The sequence below is a fragment of the Panthera onca genome, chromosome A1 (assembly GCF_046562875.1).
Source record: "Panthera onca isolate mPanOnc1 chromosome A1, mPanOnc1 haplotype 2, whole genome shotgun sequence".
Classification (NCBI taxonomy): domain Eukaryota; kingdom Metazoa; phylum Chordata; class Mammalia; order Carnivora; family Felidae; genus Panthera; species Panthera onca.
In genome coordinates, this window is record NC_138339.1 from 50,869,083 (window position 1) to 50,889,368 (window position 20,286).

The 20,286-nt window shown below is 43.3% G+C and overlaps 1 pseudogene; it reads left to right on the top strand.

Moving 5' to 3' along the window:
• Positions 1-7,523: 7,523 nt before the first annotated feature.
• LOC132680133 (small ribosomal subunit protein eS27 pseudogene) lies at positions 7,524-7,778 on the top strand (annotated as a pseudogene).
• The last annotated feature ends 12,508 nt before the right edge of the window (positions 7,779-20,286 follow it).

A 20,286-nucleotide genomic window follows, 5' to 3' on the forward strand; every position in this document is an offset into this window, starting at 1 on the left:
GGGCCAAGAGAGATTAGATGATATGCCTGAGATCCCACAGCTAGTAAGTGGAAGGAGTCATACTCTTAATGGCTCTGTGAGGACCTAGGCCACTGGGCAAGGAGAAGTGAATTCCAGAGTTATTATGAAGGAAGGATCAGTTATACTCATCTCCAGAAATAGCAATGCAGAATGTCACAACAGAAAAGGAAGTCAGTGACCAGCAATCCTCACAGCTTATTTTAGAAACGAGGAAACTGAGGTCCAGAAAGGTTAAGTGATTTGTTCAAGATCATGAGAGTTAGTGGCAGAGGCAGGGCTGTGACTCAAGTTTCCTGCCTCCTGTTCTGTTGTCGATCCATGATTCCCTTGCTGCTGTGTAGGCCTGACGGTAAGTCCTGTTCAGCTGCTGCCCAGGGCCTTTCGGTTTAGGTCTCTTTGTTTTTTGTTTTGTTTCTTTGTAATGTTTATTTATTTTTGAGAGACAGAGAGAGACAGAGCATGAGTGGGGGAGGGACAGAGAGAGAGAGAGGGAGACACAGAATCCGAAGAAGGCTCCAGGCTCTGAGCTGTCAGCACAGAGCTGGACGCGGGTCTCGAACTCACAAGCTGTGAGATCATGACCTGAGGGGAAGTCAGAGGCTTAACTGACTGAGCCACCCAGGCGCCCCTCGGTTTAGGTCTCTTTGTATGCTTCCTGCTCCTCCACTTTGGCTGGTCTTTTCCGCAGAGTGGGAATTGAGGTCCCAGGCTTGGAGTTCAAAATGTCATTTCTGACTCCTCTCTTTTGTCTGTCATTGTCATCAATCCATCTTTCGCTTTCCCATCGGATTGTTTTTCTCACAACTCTGCTAGACAATTCATCTTGCTTCTGCTCCAGAGCCTCGACAGTCCTGCGTTGCTTCTAACACCTTCACAAGGCAGAGGACCATGGTCTTGGGCCACAGTGATTGGTCCAGGGTTGTGCATGTGACTTCAGCCGAGCCAATGACATTGAATCTTGGAACTTAGCAAAAGGTTATTCTCTTTCCTAAGGAGTTGCTAAGCTAATAGGATAATAAGCCTTGTGGACAATTGGAGAACCTGTCTGAGAGCAAAGTGCCACAGTAACAAGCAGAACCAACAGAGGGAGAGAGGGGACTCTCAGTGGCACAGAACCATCCACGGACTTCTCAGTTACATCAGCCAATACTTTCATTTTTCGTTAAGGCCAGTTGGAATTGGATTTCTGGGAACTTAGAACCAAACAAGTCTGATAATACTCCTTGTCTCAAAACAAGGGATGAGATTGGTACTTTCTCAACTTTGTTCCCAGACTATCCATTAATTCGGTAAATATTGAGTATCTGCAGTAAGTATGGGTAACAAAGACCAATAAAGATAAGTAGGACACATTCCTTGCCTTCAAGCGCCTACTAGACCAGCAGGGGAGCCAAGATTCATACATAATTGCCCATCCTATAAAGCAGAACATCATAGGTGGCCTGAAGGAGGTGTAAACAACACTGTGGAGGTGTAAAGGAAGAAGAGCCCACACTCAACTGCAGAGTAGAGAAAACATACCTTACAATATATAGGATTTGAGTTAGAATTTGAAGCCTGGGGAGAAATGAGAATTCCAGACAAACAGACCAGCATACTCTAAAATGAAAATGGAAACTTTCTGGGCAGAAAAAGAAAATAAATGGATAGTCTGGGTTATTCAGAACGTGTATTTCAAGGCAATTCAACTCAATTCACTGTGGCAAATCAGATACAATGTGGCCATATTAATGTTATATGAACGTTGTCCCACTTAGGGCAGATTAGAACTGTATCTGGGGAACAGTTGTATGTTCAACACGTTAAACAGTTTTTGAATGAATGAATGAAGGTTTACCCCTTTTCCCCACTACGCAGAAACTCCACGAAGGCAGGAAACATGCTCCTCTCCCAGCTCCTAGCACAGTGTTTGGCAGAGTGGAAACTGAATAAATATTTGTTGAATAAATTGGTGAATCTGATGGAGACTTTCAGTATCAGGCCAACAACGTCTTTGTACCTAATTCAACAGACCACGGAGGGTCCTCAGAGATTTTTCAGGAAAGCCCCTTGTCCAGGAAAACCTACTGTGTGCTGGTCACACTGCAGATGTGCGGCAAGATCAGGGTGGTGCTTTTAGAAAAAGAGATTATGTAGCAGTGGAGAGGAAAGAAGAGACATTGGAGTAGAGAGACAGCATCACTACTAACTCACACTGAAAGTTATTGGAACTTGATCATGAAGAGAGCCTTCTGAAAATAAAAAACAGAGGAAGCGGTGGAAGTCAAATGGCAGAATTTGGTAGCAGTCACAGAAAAGAAGTCAGGAAAAGCACCTGAGGGACGATGTGGCAAATTATATTTTCCAAAGATGGCCACAACATTGCCTTCCTTCCCACCGCATAAGAAAATAAAGTCTAATTCCCTTCCTCTTGAATCTGAGCGGGCTCATCATTTCCTTGCAAATGATGGTGGATGTGGCACATGTGACTGCTCATAAGTCATAAAAAGTGACTCAAGTGCTATCTTGCTGTCTAGAATAATTTCACCTTTCTCAGCCCAAACTTGCCCTCATGGAAAAACCACAAAGAGAGACCCTAAGAGCAAACCCAGAAAAAGGGAGAAAATGCTTGAACAGACCCATGGGGGCAGCCCCGCATTGTTCCAGCACCACTCAGAGATCCCAGAGAAGAGCCACCCAGCTGAGCTCTTCCTGAATTCTTGACCCACAGAAACCATGAGAAATAATTGATGCATTTGGTTCCAATTATGCTGAGGTTAGGTATACAAATGGATCCTACAGACATGATAACCAGCTGCCTGCTGGGAACATGGATCTGGCCAGACTAGGGAACTAGATTAGCGGGCCATTTGAAGAGATATGAAGCTATGGGAATAGATGGAGTTGTCAAAGGAGAGAATGTGGCCATAACAGAGGAGGGCCAGGGGCTACATTTGGTTGGGTGAGGAAGAGGAGTTAGTGTGAACATAGGGATGTTATTATATACTTACATGATTATTAGTTGGTTCATCTGCTTTGTTGTCTGGCTCCCCTGATTAGACTATTAGATCCATAAGAGCAAGGGTCAAATCTGCTTTTACTGCATTGGTGAGTGCATTAGTCCGGCTTGCTGCAGTAACTACCTCATAATCTCTGTGGCTTTCATCAATGGACACTTTTTTTCACTCCTGTAACATGCATGTTGCACTATAGGTCAGCAGTGGCTCTGTTCAAGGCAGCCATCTGCTCCATGTGTCTTCCCACTCCAGGATTTGGTGGAGAGAACCCACCTCCAGCTGGGACATGCTGTTTTCAGGGAGGAAAGGAGAAGCAAGAGGTCTGCAGGAACAGGTGATGCCTCTAAAACTTCTGCCTGGATGTGGGGTATACCATGCCTGCCCTCCTTCCATTGGCCAGAGCTTGACCCATAGCCAAGCCCAAAGTAACCTCCAGAAAGCATAGCAAGTTGCAGGGTGCTAGGTGAGCATGTAATTCTCTTATAGAGATGTGGTAGGAGTGTGTGATTGGCGGCAATAATTTACCCCATCCCACCAGAATAATCTTCGTGCCTAGTACAATCCTTGGCACTTAAGAGGTGCTAAAAAATTTGTTGAATGAATGAATGAACGTGGTCAGAGAGGTAGGAGAAGATCAAAAGACACGCAGTATTTAGAAACTCAAGGAAAATTTGACCTCCAAAAGGAATCTGGGAGCAGAAAACAGGAGACTTTATGAACGGACTGAGGTCATATGACTAGACTGCACAGTATTTTCTACCTTCTTTCCATGGGAAATCTCAGAGACACACCCGTTTCAGGTATGGATCCTACAAGATAATTCATTTGTCCAAAGTTCCAAGACACTTCTACCCTGCCTCCTCCCTGAACCCCACCCCTTCTTGCTTACTAGTTTCATTTAGATCCCTTAGAAATAGGAGCTATGAATGTGAGATTAGGATACAAATGCTCATTTCCCAGCACCTAACAAATCAAAGAACTGTGTGATAGGAAGGAAGCCACTATCTTCATCTTCCGCTTGGAACAAGGTCAAGTCACACTCTCCAAGGGCACAAAGAGGTCACTGCAAAACTGGAGGCGGTTCAGACTGGGGGAGAGCAGGCGGTGGGGGTCAGCCCTGTAAACAACAAAATGAATAAGAATGCTGCTGTGTTTTAATTTAGAAATATCCATGCAAGCCACGCTTGTTAGCTTTTTTTATTTTTAATTCAAACTAATGAAAAATTGAAAGGAAATGAGATGTTCCATGAGATTTAGCCAGACACTGAATAGGTCTTGTGGAATCTGACTGCAAAATTAGTTATGGAGAGCTTTTGGCAAAAACCACTACTGAGATTAAAACACTGCCTGCCTGTTCCTAAAAGGTGGTAGTCCACACTGTGAGGCCCCTGGGGAACCGTTGCAAGGGCCACTGTTCTTGCCCCATTCCTATTACCTAGGAGATGAAATTTTTAAAACAAGTTGAACTGTAGTATGAGCTGTGCTCAGTTGAAGTTTCATGGCCAAACCAGCAAGAATTAAACAGTGAAGATAGAAGAAAACTTTTAATTGTATTTATTTATTATGAGAGAGAAGAGAACGAGAGAGAAAGAGCAAGTGGGGAAGGGGCAGAGAGAGAGAGGGAGAGAATCCCTTGCAGGCTCTTTGTGCTATCAGCATGAGGTCCAACATGGGGCCCAACATGGGGCTTGATCTCTTGCAACTGTGAGTTTATGACCTGAGCCCAAATCAGGAGTCCGATACTTAACCAACTGAGCCACCTGACACTTAATCACTGAGCCTGCCTCAGTAAAGACAGAAAAATTTTAAATTAGATTCTGATGTTATTTGTGTATATAGGTGGTAGATGTGTATGCATGGGTGTTGAGATATATGGAAATGGTGCACAGGTACAACAATTTGTGAACTAGAAACCATGAGAAAAGCAATCATTGGTTGTAATGCCTTTCTTGCAGGGGGCTGAGTGTTTCACATGAATTTGTTTACCTTCAAAAGCTGAAACTATTTTGTGTCATGAACTCTCATCCTCTGAATGTCTAGACTTAGCCTTACCGTGGTCCCTTTGCACAAGCAGAGGGAAGACATTTGAGCTTACCTCATAGTCTCTTATTTCTAGCTGATGGGTAGTTTAGTAGAATTCCATGTTAAGGCAGCAAGAGCTTGTCTGGTAAAGCCAGTTACTTTTGTTTTGTTATTTAGATTTCATACATTATTCTGGCTTGCCAGCCATCTTGAAAATGGGTAGAAGAATGAACACCGATTATTCCTCATTGCTAGCAGGCCTTGGAGTGGTAGTGCACAATGCTGTAGCCACACTGAGCTTCTCTCAGTTCCTGAGCATCTAAGCTATTTCCTGACTCAGGGCCTTTGTAGGACTGTTCCCTCCCTGGGAAGGTCCCGGTGTGTTTTTTCTGCCTTCTTTTCTTGGCTAACTTCTCAGGTTTCAATTTAAATATCGCTTCTACAGAAAAGACTTCCCTGACTCTCTATACTCTCCCCCGCCCACCCCGGCTGTCTACACCACATTCCTCCTCTATTGTGCTCCCTTAGAGCACCCTGCTCTTCCATCAGTTGTGACTCTCTATGTGCCTATTTGGTTGTGTGTTGCTGTCTCTCACCACACTGTAAAGGCAGGGACGGTTTCTGTCTGGTCCCCACTGCTTCCCCAGCATTTAGCAGAGTCCAGGTATATAGATGCTCAAAGTTGTTGAATGAATAAAAATTCAGCTAACAGGAGGTTAGTAATATCTAGGAAAGCTTCATTTTAGAGATGGAAATACGTTAGAGGTCACATGAACCTAATCCTTGCAGACATCAGATCCATACTAATCCATAGCACTTTGGTTATTTTCATTCTCTTCTACAAGTGCACCACAGCTTATATATTCTTCTGGAAATTGGCATTTGGTTTGTTTCCAATTTCTTGCTATAATAATGCAGCTATCAATATTCCCATATATGCTTCTTTGTGCATTTTTGCAACAATTTCACTAGAGCTTATGCATAGGAATGGAACTTTAGGTAATAGGATGTGCAAATCCTTATGTTTACAGGATCACTCCACTGATTCCCAGAGTAGCTGTCCCAGTCACCACCCACAGCAGCTGCATCCGAGCGTTCCTGTTGCTCCACTTTCTTGGCAAGGTTTGATTTGAACAGATTTCCTAACATTTGCTAATCTTGTGGGTGCAAAATGGCAGTTTGAATTTTCATGAGTCCAATCTGTTTAGGCCAGAGGTTGCAAACCGGTTGTGCATGGCTGCATGAAACCTGCGGTCTGCATGCCATCCATGGATGTGTTTTGTTTGATCAAAGGGTAGTTTTTGAACCAAAAAATGGAATTAGTTGCCAACATTTGAATATCGGAAGCTTTCACCAAAGAATCTGGACTTCTGTTTTCTCCTTGGGGGAAAAATGGGAAGACATCCCTCCAGAGGGCCCATATTCACACATGACAACAACTGGCAGTATTTGAGAATCAGTTGCCTCTGCTTGTCGTGCAAGTGATATGCTTTGCAATTGGCTGGGGTCCTAGAGCCAACTTATATCTTGTGGTTATCTTCTCTTTCTGGCCTCTGTAGTCTTTTAAACTGTCTGCCCTGTTTTGAGCCTTCGTAAAATAGAGAAAAGCTTTAGAAGTGGGGTGGTGATGGATGGGTAGCCCATCCACTCAAGTCAGACCAGGAATTGCCCTACACGACCGCACTGGACACATGGCTCCAGATAAAGACTAGAACAGTTGCTGAGTGTAGGGCCACATCTTCCCTAAAGCCTCATTCCATTCATCTCCCTGTGCCATGTGTTGTCCCCTTCTCCAACCCCTTCCTCAGATGTGATCTTCCTTGACTGAACTTCCCAAGCCCCTTTGTCTGTACTCCTCTTGAGACACCTATTTATTTTCACTATGTATTATGGTTAATTTGTGTACTTGCCCCCTTTCCTCTCTTTCACTAAAAGCCCCATAAGGTTTAGGACCATATATTTATATGTCTGTCTTTTTAATGTTTGTTTTTTGTTTACTTTTGGTCCTTCATGGTACCTTGAAGTGGTAGCTTGTGCAGGGAAGTTTTCTTTGTTTGTTTCAACACATACTTTCTATGTGCTCTTATGCCAGGCATTGTGCTGGGCACTAGGACCAAGAGATGCCAACACTGCCTTTAAGGTCTTACAGAATCCTGGGAGAAAGGACCGTACTTTCTTCCTTCCTTCCTTCCTCCCTTCTTCCTCCTTCCCTCCCTCCCATCCTTCCTTCAAACAACAAATTATGTTGAATGCTTACTATGGGCCAGACACTGCACTAACTGTTGGGAAGAAAAGCAGACAAGATCCTTGCCTCATGGAGCTCACAGACTAGTGAGGGCACAGAGGCTCACCTGCCTATAACTCAAGAACCTGGCTTAGCCTGGGAGTCAGGCCTGGGAGACAAGGGAAGACCTGAGCTGATTTGAATGAGGAGAAGAGGCTAACCAGGTGAGTTTCCAGCAGTGATAGCCTCCCCACAAGAACATGTCCCTCTCAGAGGGCCTCCTTCACCTATCTCCAGAAGAGGAGAAGAGGAAACACAGGAAGAAGCGCCTGGTGCAGAGCCCCAACTCCTACTCCATGGATGGGAAGTGCCCAGAACGCTACAAAATCACCACCATCTTTAGCCAGGCACAAACACTAGTTTTGTGTGTTGGCTGCTCCATTTTCCTTGGCCAGCCTACAGGAGGAAAAGCACGGCTCACAGAAGGATGCTCCTTCAGACGGAAGCAGCACTAAAAGCACCTTGACTCAAGATGAGTGGGAAACTATCCCAATAAACACATTTTGGATTTAAAAAAAAGAGAGAGAGAGAGAGACAGAGAAGCTAGCCAGATGAAGTGGGGAGGTGGAAAGGAATATTTGTTCCATGTCCATGCAGAAGAGTTAGCTTATAAGAGTTGGTTATGGTAAGCAGGAGGCTGTCAGATGAGGGAGCAGAGTCAGTGTGTCTGGAATCTAGAGGGTTGGGCACAGGAGAGTGGGAGATGAAGCCAGAGATATAGGTAAGGGCCAGACCCCAAATAGCAATGAGTACAATCAAGTGTTTAGGTGCTAACAAAGGTGCATGCAATTGAGATACTCAGTTGTTGATCGAATTAATGCACAGGTAAGGGAATATATAGATGACTATTCTAGAAACTTAGCATCTAATAGAGGAGATAGGATGTCAGATAGGTTGCTGTTGTTGTTTAATCAGTAGGGGGCAGAATGGATGTTGAACATTTCAGAGACCTAGAAATTCTGCATTAGCTACAATGAGAAGAATCCTGTGAGCCTAGAGATTTATTAAAGATGGATGGCTCTTTGCCCTCACACCTGACTGGAAAAGAAATGGCCTTCCCCAGGCTTCCATAGTCCCTGAAAAGAGGAGGATTGTTGCCTGCGGAGGATTAGCTGAAATAGGTCCATAATGAGCCAGCCCTAAGTCATTGACAGCACTTGGCATTTAACTGTAAGGAGCAGGTCTTATTTCCTAAGCTCTTGCCTTGCTAGTGTACCTCAAGGCTTCTCAGGCGAACAATCCTAATAAGTAGATTTTTTTTCCTCCTTCTACCGCACTGAGGCTGCCTGAAAGCTTCCTGCCCCTGAGTTTATATTCTAGGCCATGCCAGTGGCAGAACTTTCTCAGGCACACAATTGAAATCTAAAGCATCCTTGGGGAAAGCTCCCCTTTGACCCAATGCTACTCTTTAGACCGGAGGAACTTTTTTTCTCAAGGGGTTTATTATAACTGATTCCTGAAAATTACAGCCAAGTGTAAGACCCTGCCAGCCTGTGGCTGGTTTGTGTGTTTGTTTGTTCTGTTGTTGTTAATTTATCACGTATTAAGAAAAGGAGCCTCCTGTCGCCCTGGGCTTAGTACCACCCACCTCTGTCCTTTTGCTCACTCTGTACTTTCACAAGGAATGTCCTCCCTCCTTCCAAGGGTTGTGTCTTCCATAAAGCCTTCCCCAGTAATGCCAGACCACATAATGCATCTTCTTCCTGACCTGCTCACAACTCTTACCAACTACTCGTACATATTGGTATTTGATTATATTATTTATTCATGCACTTTTTTATATGTATGTGTCTTGGGTCTTCAACAAGGTTACAACTTGGCGGTAGGCCAATAAGTATTTGCTGAATGTATTAATGGCATATAAAACTCAAGGACCAGGACTGCGATATGCCCTTCTTTGCTCGCCCCTACTATACTGAGTCTGTTGATGGGATCATAAGAAATATTCAGTAAATATTTTTGAAGCAAATTAAATAATAGAAGTTAGACTGGAAGGTAATATATCACAGTGATTAAGAGCATAGAATATTATGGGCGCATGGGTGGCTCAGTCAGTTGAGCGTCCGACTTTGGCTCAGGTCATGATCTCGCAGTCTGCGAGTTCAAGCCCCACATAGGGCTCTGTGCTGACAGCTCAGAGCCTGGAGCCTGCTTCATATTCTGTGTCTCCTTCTCTCTCTGCCCCTCTCCCACTCATGCTCTCTCTCTCGCTCTCTCAAAAATAAATAAACTTAAAAAAAGAAGAGCATAGAATATTGAATCACATAGCTCTGAGCTATCAGCTAAGGACTTGGATGAGTTCAGTGATTTCTTCAAGCCTCAATTTCCTTATATGTAAAATGAGGATTGTAGCAGTGTCTACTTAAAAAGGTATCACTGGTTGGGCACCTGCGTGGCTCAATCAGTTAAGCATCTGGCTCTTGATTTTGGCTCAGGTCATGATCTCATGGTTTGTGGGATTGAGACCCGCATCAGGTTCTGTGCTGATAGTGTGCAGCTTGCTTGGTATTCTCTCACTTCCTCTCTCTGCCCCTCCCCGACTCATGCTCCCTCTCTCTCTAAACAAGTTTTAAAAAAACGAAAAAAAAAAAAAAAGAAAGAAAAAAATCATTGGAGATTGAATATAATAATGCATACAAACAAGACTAACCTGAGGCTAAAATGAGCCTCAAAGTGGGCTGAGAACAATTTAACTGCACAGGGATGTTGAGGGTTTGACTGGAGCTTTGAGACTGAAAAGGGAAGCAAAGAATTGGACTGCTTTGTTGGAGCTTAGCATCGACCTCAAAATGCAAGGCTTCCAGGGAACATTCTAAGTTGAGTGACCCATAAAATAGTGTAGGGACACCAGAAAGTAAAACCAAGCAAAATGGAGCAGACCAGTGTTTCCAAATTCACACCCCCCATACCATGCCAAGGCAGTTATTTCCTTCTCATTCCTTTTCCCCTCAGAGAGAAAAGTTTGATGGCATTTTCATTTATAAGTTTGGTGGTCCTTGTTCAGCTGCACTTGAACTCTTGCTAATCTCCTTTTCTGCGGGGGAGAGGCTTCACCTCAGGCTGCAATCTTTTGATAGACCATTGTATATTTTAGCTAGAATTCAGTGTCACTGTTCTGCTACTTATTTTTATGATTATCTTTTAAGTTGAGTAATACTGGATTTTCCACTAATAGTAATATAAAGTTCCCTTTCACATTTACTTTTAGGAAAAAAAAGAAAAAGATAATTAAAAATTAAGTAAATATTAGTCTAGGAGGTCCACACTTAAATAAAATAACAGGAAGGAGTTCTAGACCAGTTCTGCTCTTCAGGAGTTATGCAACCTTGGGAATGCACGTCACTTGCCCAAGCCTCCCTTTTCCTGGTCTATAAAGTGAATGAGTTGGACAAGAGAGAATCGCTGTGGTTCTTCTCACTTGTATGTTCAAGCATTTGGTTGGGGGAGGTGCCCGAAAATCCTCCTTGATGGTGGAGGGCTGACTTGGTTTGGAAGAATTTGCTTTGCAGGGAGGTGGGGATTGGTAAGGCTGAACAGATGCACCATGCCAGGGACACGCGGGGTGTATTTATTCTCTGGCTATATTTATTCATGTGCACCAGCCCCAAGTTTGCCATCTTATTTTAGGACTGAAAATGTTCGTTTCAGACACCCAAACTTGGAATTGGCAAGTAAAATTATACCAACATGTGGCCAACTGAACTTCCTTATTTCCCCAGATTTCCTTTCTTTGTGACCTTGGAAAAAATAATGTTTTCGCCCCTCTTAAAGAAATGGCCCTAGGTGGGCCCTGTTCTCTAGTTTCTATTATGCCAATAGCTATCACTTACCAAGCTTTTAGCATGTACTAGGCACTCGGCAAAACACATTAAGCATTTCATATTGCTAATCTTGCAACAATTTGAAGTGGGAGATATTGCTATTATCTCGTTTTACAATGAGGAAACTGGGGCCCAGAGAGTTTAAGTGAATTGCTCAACGTCACATAACTCATAAGAAACAGAAATGGGATTCAAATACAAGTCTGTTGGGTTCCAAAACCCATGCTCGGAAACCATTATGTTATACATTGTTAGCATTTTCTATATCAGATTTTTTTAAATCTTAAAATGAAAACCTATGAGTTAAGGATCTAAAATTGAGGGTTTCTGTTTTGTAAAGAGACCTAAATGTATTCAAGAAATGATAACAGAATGGAATACTATCAGGTTATTAAAATCACAAGTGTGTGGACCACATGAATGTAAGAAAGTGTTCACGTGAAATACCACTTATGAAAAACCACTGCAAAGGGAATGTATATACTGATCACAGTGCTGTGCAAGTCATCTTAATAAATATTGTTGAAGACTGCACAGAATTTGAAGGATGTGGATAGTTCAGAGTTCAATGTCTTTTAGGCTCTTTTTTTCTCTGCAAGGTTACCTAACTCTTAAATGTATAAATTTATGTAGAGGACTGAGGAAGTGTTTTTTTAAGGGTGTAAGCCAGGAATAAGTTTTAAAGGAGCCTGACTGCAGTTAGAACCCTGGACTAGCACACTATTGGCCTACCTGAAATATCTAGTGAGCAGGTCATTATTGCTTATTGCTTGGGACCAGACTGAATTAAAAATCTCTCCTGAACTCAGTCCTTTATTGTCCTTAATCCACTTCATTGGATCATTATTTGGAGAGAGGCATCTTCTTACCAGAACTTCGTAAATGTTTTGGGTGACTGACCTCAAAAAAAATGTACATCTGCACGTGTATTGAATACCTCGCCAACGATTCCAGTGGACCCATGAGCCCCTGGGCATACAGGAAACATCTGCTAAAAAACCTCTTCTGAAGTCCCAGCTTGGATGGTTGGAATCAAGTTGAGGCAAACCTGACAGGGTCTGGTTTCATGGGAGGAAAGCAGAAATGTGCATCCTGGTGGTCTCTTACATTGGTGTGGTGTCTTTCCAGACTGTTTCATGTTCATGACCACCTTCCAGGCTGGACAGAGCAAATGATGCTGTGGTTTTAAGAACACAAATTTGGGAAATGGTTGCCAGGATTAAAATGCCAATCTTATTATTTATTACCTATGTAAAACTTGGCATACTACTTAATTTTTTGAACCTCTGTCTCTTCAGTAAAGTGGAGATAATGCTAATGATGAGGAGGAGGAGGACGTTGATAGCACTGAATAGTTGTGAACCTTCGGTAATATATGTCATATAAGCTCTTAGTACAGTGAAAACAGAGAAAAACAGAAAAAAAAAAGCAGAGAAAACCCTAAGTAAACAACTTGCTTGAGAAAACATAACTAGTGGGGCGCCTGAGTGGCTCAGTCGGTTAAGTGTCCAACTCTTGATTTTGGCTCAGGTCATGGTCTCATGGTCTGCGAATTCAAGCCCCACATTGGGCTCTGCACTGACAGTGTGGAGACCCTCTGTCTCCTCTCTCTCTGCCCCTCCCCCACTTGCTCTCTGTCTCTCTGTCTCAAAATAAATAAAAATAAACTTAAAAAAAAAGATAATACAACCAGTAATGAGCACGGTTGAGCCTCTATCCCAAATGCTTCCAGTTCACCTATCCTTATGACTTATGATAAATTTTAATGCATTCATGCATTATCTATCTACTGTATGTAATGAAGTAGCTATATATAACTATATAAGCTTTTTCCTTTTTTTCTTTCATATAAACTAATTACCTTTTCAGAGAAATTAGTGAAATGGCTCAAGAAGTATTCCTGTCAATAAATCTTATTTCACACAACATTAAAGGTTTGTTCTTAAGACATACTTGTAAAATTTTGTCATTTAAATCAAAGGCTTCCCCGGCTAAAGCTTGCTAGTGATTTATGTGAAATTGCCAGTGGTTAATTAAGGCCAATGTCTGCAGCTACCCCCTTGTTCTCTCCAAGGGCCTGCTTCTCTGACACTGTCTTCCAGGGGCCCTGCAGTGTGGCTCCCCCACCCCTGTCTTTCAGATCTCAGCTCAAAAGTTACTTCCTCCTCTTCCCTAATCCCCACCCTGACCCCTTGTCCACCCCCAACTAAGTAGCAGTTTCTCTGCTGTAAATTCTCCTTTATTGTACTTACTTCCATCTTTAATTAAACTGAGTGATTATTTGACTCATAATCTGTTTTCTCCAACAGACCATAATGACCAGGAAAGCGGGGCCCATATATTGTGCACTCACTCTTGTGCCTAACTTTTGGTTGAATAAACAAATACACAGTTTTGTTTTGGGCACTGACCCTGTCCCCTGCCCTAGGACAACAGATGCTGTATTTTCTATTCTCACAGCAAACTTTCAGGCAGGGAGCGTTCTATTCATCTTACACCTCAAGAAAGCAGAGGGTCAGAGGGTATAAACAATTTGCTTCAGATTACAGGGGAGGTAAATGACTGAGGCCCCACCCCCTTCTGTGATTTCTGGAGCTCCAGGGACCCTCAGGCAGTGAAAGGCAGGAGTCTGCAAAACTCGGGAGGACTGTAAGTGGGATTCTTAGAGTTCTCCAACACTCCAGAGAATGGCCGTCTGCAGATAGTCAATTAGAAGAGCATCATCAAAAACCAAGTCCCCCTGACTAATGAGGTGCCCCAAATTAAGATGTCACTTATAATCTCTTTCCTCCTCCGCTATCTGGATCAAAATCTCAAGGTAAAGGAATCATTTTCATTTTTCGAAGGGAAATCTAAACGCTTGAACATTAAAAAAACCACTTGTCATGAGAGAGAGAGTTAAAACAGGTTTTGGTATTAACTTCTTAATGATTTTTGAAATATGCAGATCTTGTTGGAGCAGATGTGCCACAAATGGATGGTATCCAACGTCCTGTTAAAATCTGGGATGCCTCAGAGACTATAAAAATAAAATTCTAAACACAATTTCATTCTGGCAAAGGCTGGGTAACCATTCTGGATTGGACCAAAATATCTAATTGGCTTGGGCACAGAGGATCAATGGCATTCTCCAGTTGGTGAACTTCTTCTGTGGAGATTAAATGGAATCATGAGATTGTAATTAGCAATAATTATAGCAATAGTTTCTTCTGTTTTTTCTCTTTGCCTGTGATGGCTTTGGAATAACTTGTTCCTGAGCCTGGGAAGAGCTCTGAAAAGGAAGTTTTCCATTCAACTCTCCCAGACCCTACTTATGCTTTAGGACAAAAATGAATTCCTTTTATAGTTATTCATTTGAAAGCCTTTTTATTTCTTCTTCCTTAAACTGAAGCACCAGGTTGGGGAACCACCAAGGCCAGCTACAAGATGCAAACCAACTTCATCACCGAGGGACACAATGGGATGTGAACACTAGGGTGGGAACACCGATAATGACAAATGACACTGGATAGAGGTTCATTCCCTCGGGAAGGACAGGAATAAGAAGCTGCTGTGTACACACCCCTGGCTCTTTGCACAACCTCTCTTTTGCTCTTTTCCAGCTGTGGAGGGTTGAGGTAAATCACTCTGACGATGTCTGGAGGACATCCCCTGTGGGATACTGGTTTCACACTTTCATCTCCCATCCGATTGCTGACTTCCACACTTTTCTTCCATTCAGTAAGAGAATTCTTTGCTGAAAATATTCATCACATCATTCCTTTTGTGAGCCCATTCTTTAAAGAAATGTAGAATAATATGAGCCAGGCCCATGTATGGAAAATTCTAGAAATTCCTTACCCTGAGGCAAAAGGACACTCCTTGCATGGTTCTAGGCCCTACTGAGGTCTGGAAACGCAGCAGACAGGGTCAGAGTGCATTTATAGCTTATCTTGGAGCCCTCTAGAAAGAAGATCTGCCTTGTGAGATTATTATTCCTCAGAAGTAATAAGAATAATGAGCTACAATTATATAGTGATTACTGTGTGCCAGCCAGTCAATCAACAGATCTTTCTTGCACGCACACTAAGTTGCCAGCACTGTTTGAGCTACTGTGAATAAAGAAAGGAGAACGCTGCATACCCAGCCTTACGCTTGTGCTTACGTTGCATTGGGAAGCTGCATGTTTGAAGCCCCATGTTTGAAGTTCTTTGTTTTAGACAAGGAATTAGACTTGCTCAGTCATTCTGGGAATCACAGTTAGGGAAGAGGGAGTGGAAATTACAGGGAGGTGCCCAGGGTTAGGCCAGTGGTTCTCAAATGTGGTCCTGGACCAGCAGCCACAGCAGCAGCAGCTGAGAACATGTCCTAGGTACAAGTTCTCAGGTCCCACCACACACGTACTGAGGCAGAAATTCTGGGGGTGGGGCCCACAAGCTGTGTTTCCCCAACCCGCCACTAATTCTGGTGTTCACTAGAATTTCAGAACCATTAATTGGACATAAGAAAGAATGCTCTTCCTGGTAGAGTTTTCCAGCAGCACACTGAGCTGTCTCACTGCTGGTGGAAAAGAGTTCCCCATCACTGGGTGTATGCAAACAAGACAATTTGGACTTTAGCATTTCCCAAGCTTATTTAACAATGCAACAATTTTATAATGATGAGGTTCTGACAGGACACCAATGGGAGCTTATAAAATATAATGCATTAAGTAGATCTCACAAAATGCTCCCGAAGGTAATAATTGCCATATAAATAAATGAAATAATTTGCCAATGAATTGCCAAAAGTTGTTTTTATACTTTATAATGTACAAACATGTTAGGCCAATAGGATAATTTTATTGATGTATTTTTAAAAATTTTTTAATGTTTATTTATTTTTGAGAGGTGGGGGGAGGGAGACAGGAGACTAGAGAATCCAAAGTAGGCTCTGTGCTGATAGCAGAGAGCCTGATGTGGGGCTCGAACTCACAAACTGAGAGATTGCTCCCTGATCTGAAGTCCGACGCTCAACTAACTGACCCACCCAGATGCCCCTTAGTAATGTATTAATGTGAATGTTGCTAACACAGACATTCCCCCCTCCCAAATACCTGGTACTTATCAAGGATGGGAAAATCATATGCGCTGCTGTTCTTTCCAATCCTGGAGAATGTGCACTAGAAGAAACGGGAAGGTAGCCAAAATTATATTGAAATTTCTTATCCCTTTCCATGACTTTACCAACTCCCCATCACTTCCCTCTTCTCTTCTTATCCTGGCAAGGCTCCACCTTTGTCTCCAAACCCCATAAGACCCAGTGTCTTCATCCCCCTTCCCCCACCCCAGCCTTCCCCATCCTTCCTTTCCCTCTGTTCATGCTCCTGGGAGGCCCATGTTCAGGACTTCCTAGCTCATTCCTGATCAGTCCTGTACTGGTCCCTCTAAGTGCAGTGCTTCTGTCTGCTCATCAATCTGTGTAGAAGGGTTAGCATTTATTAACGAGTTACTGGTTCATCATTGGGGGAATCTGTTTGATTTTTAATGGGAGCCTTCTAGAGCCAATGCCTGCTAGGGGGAGAGTTTTAGAAAGGCAGCCTGGGGGCAGGAGGGCATGAGATGGAGAGAATTTCTCAAGGGGGCCCCCAGAATAATTTCCTGCCTCAGAACTATCCAGGGTTTTGTTAAAAGCACACTCCCTCCTCTCACTTGGATACATTGTATCACATCTCTGCAAATGTGGTCTGGATCTGCCTTTTGACAGTGTCCCAGAGGAATCCTGTGCACACTCGTGTTTGAAAACCATGGGAGCCCAGTCTTCTCCACAGCTCCTATGGAATCATCCTTCTAAGCTCAGTCAAGTCCAAACTTGACCTATCTAGCATTTTCCAGAGAGATTCGTCTCTGGAGTTCTGATTGCCTCAGGAGCTGACATTCAAGGTGAATTATAACCACTGACTTGGCCTGAATTTGATGTGGGCTGCTGGAGAGATGGGATGTGCTTGCTGTACTCCTGTTATTCCAGCAAAGTCTCAATCAGCTACCTCCTTGGGGCTATACGTCTAGTTGCTTTTTTCTGAGTGAGTCCGGGGATGGGTGGGGATGATAGAGGGAAGACAGGGACACCGAAACACTTTATTCTGCTTTTCCCACAACTACTGTATGTGAAGAGATACCTATTTATGGTCACTTCTTCTCCCCCTTGATATTTTGGCCTCGTTTAAACTGGGGACTAACATGATCAAGAGGCAGCCCTCTGGGTTCCTTTGCAATGATCTAAAAATAAACAAGGCCCAAAGGATCCATTCCTTCTTCCCATTAATTTGAAGGAAGGCAGATGGTGCCCAATAACCTGGTTTGAATTGCCAGTAAAGCTCGTCATCTTTTTGCTAAGCACTTGCCGTTAAATTTTAACGGATGGTGTGAGGTGGTGCTGAATGAGCTTGGAGAAAGGTTAGTCTGTGCCCGTGGGGCACGAAAGCAAGAAAGGGAGGGAGTTGGTCTCTGCACAACCTCCCTGAGGAGGAAGGTGTTTTGAGGAATGAGAACGACTGGGGAGGACTCTGAACTGTTGAGACTGAGGGGGTTGTGTGGCAGATGGGGACGAACTGGCAGGAAAGAAGCGTTTCCCAAGAAACTTGAGGACATCCCAGTTGTACGTTCGAGGGCCCAACTGCGTCTCCCTTGTCACTCCTTTCCTTACATGCTTTGTGAAGTCCATAAATGCAGGCTGCATGAGCGATGCAAACCCTTGATTGGCAGGAAGTATAACAGGAGGAAAGAGCAAAGAAAGTAGGACCAAGAAAGGGAGGGGACATGAGCTCCCTCCAGGGCTGCAAAGATAGGGGCGCCTGGGTGGCTCAGTCAACTAAGCATCAGACTTTGGTTCAGTTCAGTGAATTTGAGCCCCGCATCTGGTGCTCGGCTATCAGGGCAGAGCTTGCTTCAGATCTGCTGTCTCCCTCTCTCTCTCTGCTCCTCCCCTGCCCTGCACACTCATGCATGTGTGTGCCTTACCCTCAAAAATAAATAAACATTAAAAAAAAAAAAAAGGACTGCAAAGACGAAAGAAAGAGTTCTAGGCCAGGGGACGTGGGTTGTGGTCCTGACTCCAATATGACTGTCACTGAGAAAAGTGTCACCAATCACCAGGTGGAAGAAGGTGGGACCCACATTGCTTAAGGGACCTGCCTCCTTCATCTGGAACTAGAACTCAAGACTCCAAACCTTCTAGTGCTGTTTCCACAGACATCAACAAACCTGCTCCTTACTTGTGTGCTCAGTGAATGGTTTATTGATTTTTCTAACTCAAAATGGTTAATTCTGTTGATTTTTTAAAATGTCAAAATTAAATGGCTGGATTGGAAGATCAATAAGATCCTTCTCAACTCTGAAATTCTATTGTGTGTTCTATTCCATTTGTAAAGGGCCAAGTTTATTTTGTTTTGTTTTGTTAGGGTCCCCAAACCAGCCTAACTTGCTTATGAGTAAGGGAAAAGCCTGAAGAGTCAATTTCCCAGAGAAGAATCAATTGTGGCCTGGTTATTTCTGCCCCAGGAATCAGACATCTTGCTCTAATGCTGGGCCTGGGTAAATTTCACCTGCCTCTTATCTATTCCTTTTATGCCCTTCATTATTCTTTTTTTAGAGAACCACCTCTCCCTCATCTCAGGTCATGTGGTTATGGTCCAGCTGATCCTGCGTATCCCAACCCCACCTCCCAGGGGCAGACAATGTTTAGCCAATTGGAGTATTTTACAGCCAGAGGCCACAGTATTTGGTTCAAGAATGAGAATTTAAATCAACACAGCTTAATGAGACTCATCCTGGGGATTTTTGCCAAAACAATTGAGAATGAGTTTCCCTCTTTCCACAGGAGTCACTAAATTACATGAATGTAAGCCTGAAGTTTCAGATGGCCATCAGTTCTTGAAGAGAGCCTGGACCTGAGAATGAAGCAAATACAGAGGAAAACAATACTGAAAAGTGGACAAAGATTAATTCCTGGTGACACCAGTTGGCCACCTGGATCAAGCCACACCTGAAGGTAAGATCACCCTTGGAGTCTTCGGTTCAGTGGGCCACTGAATTCTCCCCTTTCACTAAAGTTTGTATTAATTGTATTTTTGTCATTTTCAATGAAAAATGTCCCAGCTAACACAGATACCTTGGTACTCAGTGCTATGTGCAGGAAGGGGGAAGAAAAGAACATCCGTAATGTATTGAGCAAATACAGTGAGCAATAAGGTTTGGATAATCCAGCCAGCAGCAGAGAGCAGGCTTTAGCAATACTATGTTGTCAGAGCTAAAATCCAACTGACCAGTTTATGTCTGATCTATTACAGTCATAGAGGCATTATGGCACAGTGTGGGCTGGAAAAGCAGAGTCCTCAACTCTGAAAAGCTGAAGAAGGCACATTCCTGGGATTTCCCCAGATCCACTGATTCAGAATCTGGGAGGAGAGGCCTGGGATCTGCTTTCTTAAAAGACTCTCAGGGTACACATTGAAGTTTGAAATCCACTGCCATAGCAACGAGAGATCAGACTTTGACATTAGAAGGCCTGGATTTGAATGTGGCCTCTACCACTTACTACCTGTCTGCTGTTGGGCTAGTGACCTAGCCTCCTTTCAGCCTTTGTTTTCCTATCAGTAAAATGGGAATAATAATATCTCATAGAGCAGTGAGGACAAATGAGGTAAGGTGTGCATATAAAGCATTTATTCAACTCAGTGTTTTTCTATCAGAAGTATCTAGGTATTGTTGTTACTAAAATCTAAAACTAAGAGAAGGGAGCATGCCTAGGAAGTGTCACAAGGACAGATACACATTAGTTTGAATGATGTTGCTCCCCAGAGTACAGGACATAACACCCATAGTGGTTAAGACTGGAGGTTCCTAAGTCAAAGTGCCTGAATCAAATTCTGGTTCTGCCACTTAACCAGCTGTGTGTTCTCCCGCTCCACTACCTGGTGCCTCAGTTTTCTCATCTGCAGAATGGGATTAAGAGTAGTACTTCACTCGCAGCATTGTAGTAATGATTAAATAAGATAATGAATGCAAAGGACACAAACGACGCTTACTAGTTTTATCAGGATCGGTTTCCCCTTTTCCAATTACAGTCCTGCTTTTCCCTTCTGCTTCACCCACATCACCTTATTCCTCCGGTACCCTCTCCCACT